Source organism: Ursus maritimus, unplaced genomic scaffold (assembly GCF_017311325.1).
Source record: "Ursus maritimus isolate PB19 unplaced genomic scaffold, ASM1731132v1 scaffold_36, whole genome shotgun sequence".
In the NCBI taxonomy this organism is placed as follows: domain Eukaryota; kingdom Metazoa; phylum Chordata; class Mammalia; order Carnivora; family Ursidae; genus Ursus; species Ursus maritimus.
In genome coordinates, this window is record NW_024426230.1 from 12,509,240 (window position 1) to 12,515,239 (window position 6,000).

Consider the following 6,000-nt stretch of genomic DNA (forward strand, 5'->3'; position numbering starts at 1 on the left):
GTTAAGATGTTTGGCCCATATTCAAGAGGAGGGAAATTAGGTTCCACACCTCCATTTCAAATATGAAGGAGAAATGACGATTTTTTATGTAAGCAAAACAAAGATATTTGATTATCAGCAGACCTGCACTATAAGAAATGTTAAAGGAAGTCTTTCAGGCAAAAGGACCATGATACCAGAAAGAAAGTTGTATCTACATGATGAAATAAAGATCTTAAGAAATAGTTAAACTAAAATGATATATAAAAGACATTCGTTTCTGGGGTGTCTAGGTGGCTAAGTCAGTTACTATCTTGATTTCAGCTCAGGTCTTGATCTCAGAGCCCATGTTGGGCTCCACACTGGGTGTGGAGCCTACTTAAAAAAAAAAAAAAAGGATAATTTTTCCTTATTTTTACTTGTTCTAAAGATAGTTAACTAAAACAAGAATAGTGGCAAATTTATTGTGGATTTATAGCATATATAAAAGGAATGTGTGACAACAGCACAAAAATTGGGAAGGAGGAATTTTAAGTGTACACTGTAAGGTTTCTACCTTGTGCATGGATCAGTATAATATTTGAAATAGACTGCGATAAATTAAAGATGTAAATTATAAGCCCTAAGGCAACCACTAAAATATTTTTAAAGAAATATAATTAATAAGCTAATAATGGAAATATGAAGGAATCATAAAAACAATTCAAAAAAGACAAAAATGGGGCACCTGGGTGGCTCACTTGTTAAGCGTCTGCCTTCGGCTCAGGACATGATCCCAGAGTCCTAGGATCAAGCCCCACATCAGGCTCCTCCACTGGGAGCCTGCTTCTTCCTCTGCCACTCCCCATGCTTGTGTTCCCTTTCTCACTGGCTGTCTCTATCTCTATCAAATAAATAAATAAAATCTTAAAAAAAAAAAGACAAAAAAGAAGAAACAAAAAAGAGATGGGGCAAATAGAAAATACTAACGAGGTAATAGATGTTAATCCAACCATATTAATAATTACATTATATTTAAATGATCTAAACACAAATTGACAGGTTGATTAAAAACTAAAATCTATTGGGGCAGCTGGGTGGCTCAGTCAGTTAAGTGGCTGCCTTCAGCTCAGGTCATGATCTTGGGGTCCTGGAATTGAGCCCCATGTGGGCCCATTTGCCCCTCCCCTTGCTCATGTGCGCTCTCTCACTCTCTCTCTAATAAATAAATAAATAATCTTAAAAAATTAAGATCTATTTATATGCTGATTGGCAGAAACTTATTTTATTTTTGTTTTAGAAACTCACTTTAAATATAAAGACAGAGCTAGGTTAAAGGTTAAAAGATGGAGGGGCGCCTGGGTGGCTCAGTTGTTGGGCATCTGCCTTCAGCTCGGGTCATGATCCCAGCGTTCTGGGATCAAGCCCCGTATCGGGCTCCCTGCTCAGTGGGAAGCCTGCTTCTCCCTCTCCCACTCCCTCTGCTTGTGTTCCCTCTCTTGCTCCCTCTCTGTCAAATAAATAAAAATCTTTTAAAAAGAAAAAAAGATGGAAAAATATACTATGCAAGTACCAGTAAAAATAAAGCTGGAACAACTATTGTAATACCAGACAATGTAGGTATCATAAGAGCAGTATGTAGTGTTAAAAGGGTCAGTTCCCCAAGAAGACTTAGTAGTACTGTTTGTGTACCAACAATTTTTCCAAAATATTTCATACTATCAGCAAAAACTGATAGGACTGAAAGGAGAAGGATATAAGCCCACAATTACATTTGGAGACTTCAACACCCTTCTCCCAGTAGTTGGTAAAAAAATATAGAAAAACAGTATGTGGGTTGCTAATTTTAGTAGAAGATACACCAACTAAAAGAAAATAGCTCATTCAAGGGAAGAAAGGCACATTTTACATTTCCTCTTTTATTATAATTATTAATCACCTTATTTATTTTTATGAATGCTTATTACCTTATATTAAAAATGTTTTTTCCTTGAAAAGTCATGTAAATCAAGCTTTACAAATTCAATCCCACTTTTCCCCTTGTCCTGTAATTTAATTTCAGAGATAGTCTTCATTTTTAATTCATTTTCACAAGTCAGTTCTTAATATTTCAGATTTAAGTTTCCCAATAAATGTACAAAATCTATATGAAGAAAACTGTAAAATGCTTCTGCGAAACACAAAGTAGACTTGAACAAATTAAAAGATCTGCATTCTTGGCTAAGGATTAAATATCATAAGGTTGACAGTTCTTCCCATATGAATGTATAAAGTTAATACAATTCCAATAAAAATATCAAAAATATTTTTTTCTGGATCTGTAAAGTTCATTTTAAAGTTAATATGGAAAAATAGACAAGAATAGTCAGGAAAATCTACATGTGTTATGCTTCAACAAAAAATTATTATTGAAACTTGCACAGTCATTTATCTTTTAAAGAAACCAAAAAAATGTATTTTATATTAACCCACATATTCATCCTTTCTGGTGTTCTTCATTCCGTTGTGTGAATCCAGATTTTCATCTGCTATCATTTCCTGTTTGCTTGAAGAGCTCCCTTTAACTTTTCCTGAGGAAAGATCTGTTGGTAATGACTTCTCTTCAGTTTTTGTTTTTCTGAAAAATTATTTTGCTTTTAATTTTTAGTATATTTGCTGGGCAAAGAAATCTTCTGAATTTTTTTTTCTTTTAGCACTTTAAAGATGTGTTTCTATTATTTTTTTTACTTACTTTATTGAGAAGTCTGCTGTATATGTGTCTTTTTTCCTTTGGCTGCTTTTAACATTTTTCTTTTTGTAGCTGGTTTTCAGCAATTTTGTTTATGCTGTGCCTTGGTATAGTTTTCTTTTATCTTTATTTCACTTGGAGTTCATTGAGCTTCCTGGATCTGTGGGTTTGTAGTTTGCATCAATTTTAGAAATTTTAACCTTTTATTCTTCAAATATTTTTTTCTGTCACCTCCTGTCTCTATTTTCCTTTTGGGACTCCAGTTATATATCTGTTAGGCCACCTGGTGTTATCCCAGAAGTCTATTCATTTCTTTTCCAGTCTTTTTCTCTTGGTGCGTCATTTTGGATAATTTCTATTGCTGTCTTCAAGTTCACTGGTATTATCTTCTGAAGTGTTTTATTTGTTAATACCTTCCAGTGTACTTTTCATGTTTTATATTGTACTTCTCTAAAAGTTCCATTTGAGTTGTTATATCTTCCATATATCTCTTCATAATGGTCATGTTTCCTCACATTTTCTTAAACATATAGAGTATATTTATATTAGCTATTTTAAATATCTTTGTTATTTACATCATCTCTTACTTCTGGGTCTGTTTCTACTGATTTATTTTTCTTATGGTTGTGGGTCATATTTTCCTGATTTTTTGATTGCCAGACATTATAAATTTTACATTGTTGCTTTACGGATTTTGAAGCATTCATTTAAATAGGGTTTTATTTTGATATACAGTTAAGTGACATGTAATCGGTTAGATGCTTTTGAGGCTTGGCTGGGTTGAGGAGACAACAAACAGAGTTTAGGGAGTCAAGGCAGTGAAAGCCAGTGGAAAACAGTACCAGAGGAAAGGCAGCTCTGCAGAGGGAGTTCTGGAGATCTGCAGAGGGGTCTCCTTGTGTGTTTGGTTGAGTATTGATTCAGGTACATCTGAGAGGAAAGTACTCAAGGCTGGAAACTAATAGGCAAAACAGTTCCTAGTGTTCATAGAGGGATAGGGGTAAGAATAGCTTGTTTTCACCAAAAAGAGTGAAAACCTCTTGCAATACAAAGAACATTAACTAGAACACTCAGAATGGGTACCACCTTTGTTGTGGGGCTAATTTAGCCCTGGCCTAAGGCTGCTCTAAATATGCCAAGACAAAGCTTAAAGCCAGTCCACCTGCGGACTGGAAACTGTTTATAGGCCTGAAACTGTTGTAGTTATTGGGCTCAACTTGTTCATTTCCTTTCTCTCAAGGATCATAGTCGTATACTTCCTATTATCCAATATCTAAAAACAGTTGCGCTTTTTTTTTTGTTTGTTTTAGCTTTTTCTTCCCCTAGTTGTTTAAGAGGGAGGATAAATCTGGACCCTATTACTCCATCTTAATCACATGTAGAGGTCTGTCACTGCTTTTATTAGCCTTTTGATTCCCTTATGGGTCATGCAGCAGTTGTGACACTTGGCACAGGTAACACCCTTCAGAACTGAGAAAGCCAAATTTGTACCAGCAGGGCTACATTTTCATTGTAGGGAGAGGGTGTTGGGCAAAGCACAGACGATTCCCAGATGTCCCTGACAATGGCACGACCTCTAATTTTCTACTGTTCTTAAAAGTTCATTCTCCGACTGATTTAAAACCCCTTAAAGAGTGGTTCTGTTTGTTTCAAGAACTACAATTACAAGTCCACTTCTCCAAACACCTGAAAGCAGAGATCTGTGGGTGTCAAACTTTCTATATTCTCCTATGTCTGAAAAATCTTTATTTTGTCATCACTCCTGAGTGATAGTTTGACTTGTCAAAGGTTTCTAGGTTCAAAGGGTTTTTTTTGTTATTATTTTTCCTCAGTACCTTGAAAGTATTTTTCTGGATTTTGTTTTATCCCTAGTACTAATGTTACTGATGAGAAATATAATGACAATATCTTCTCATCTTTTATGGTATTCGTATTTTCTCTTTGGAAGCTTGATAATATACTTTTCACAAGTTTCACTATGGGGGCACCTGGGTGGCTCAGTTGTTAAGGATCTGCCTTCGGCTCAGGGCCTGATCCCAGGGTCCTGGGATCGAGCCCCACGTCAGGCTCCTCCGCTGGGAGCCTGCTTCTTCCTCTCCCACTCCCCCTGCTTGTGTTCCCTCTCTCGCTAGCTGTCTCTCTCTCTGTCGAATAAATAAATAAAATCTTTAAAAAAAGCAAACAAGTTTCACTATGAATTTAGATATGAGTTTCTTAAACTTAATTTTGATCAGCATTTGATAAATATTTTCAGTCTGTACACATGGCTCTTTTAAAAAGAATTCTGCCAAATTGTTAGTCATTTTATTTTAAGATATTGCCCATCTCCCATTCTCTCTACTTTTCCCTCCTGAAAATATGTAATCTAATGTCATTTTTTTTATATGTCATGTTTTTATTTTATTTTAGTGCTGGGAGCTTTCCTCAGTTCCATCTTCCTTACTTAACTTCCATTAATTTACTTTTCATCTGTATTTGTCCGCTACTAGGCCCATTTTCTGAGTTTTTTAAATATAAAATACAGTTTTTATTTCTAAGATGTCTGACTGGTTATTTTTCTTAACTACTAGGTTATTGTGTGCATTTTATCATCTATTTTTATTTGTTGATTTCTTCTTTTATCTCCTTGAAAATATTAAATGTATTTATTTAATATTTCTTTTTTTTTTTTTTAAGATTTTATTTATTTACTTGACAGAGATAGAGACAGCCAGCGAGAGAGGGAACACAAGCAGGGGGAGTGGGAGAGGAAGAAGCAGGCTACCACGCTGGGAGCCCGATGCAGGGCTCGAGTCCAGAACCCTGGGATCACGCCCTGGGCCGAAGGCAAACGCTTAACAACTGAGCCATTCAGGCGCCCCTCATTTAGAAATTCTAACCCAGGGGCGCCTGGCTGTTTCTCGGTCAAGTAAATAAATAAAATCTTTTAAAAAAAAAAAAATAAATAAAATAAAATAAAATAAAATAAATACTAAATGAGGGGCGCCTGAATGGCTCAGTTGTTAAGCGTTTGCCTTCGGCCCAGGGCGTGATCCCAGGGTTCTGGAATCGAGCCCTGCATCGGGCTCCCAGCGTGGTAGCCTGCTTCTTCCTCTCCCACTCCCCCTGCTTGTGTTGCCTCTCTCACTGGCTGTCTCTCTGTCAAATAAATAAATAAAATCTTAAAAAAAAATTTCTAACCCAGATTTCTGTATTCTGTCAAGCATTTGATGGTCAGTTTCTCCCTTGGATTGTGTGGGGATAATCCCACTGACTTCATAGAGTCGGATGAAATTAGGTAATATAAAAAAATTCACAGAACAGTAGTAGCACAA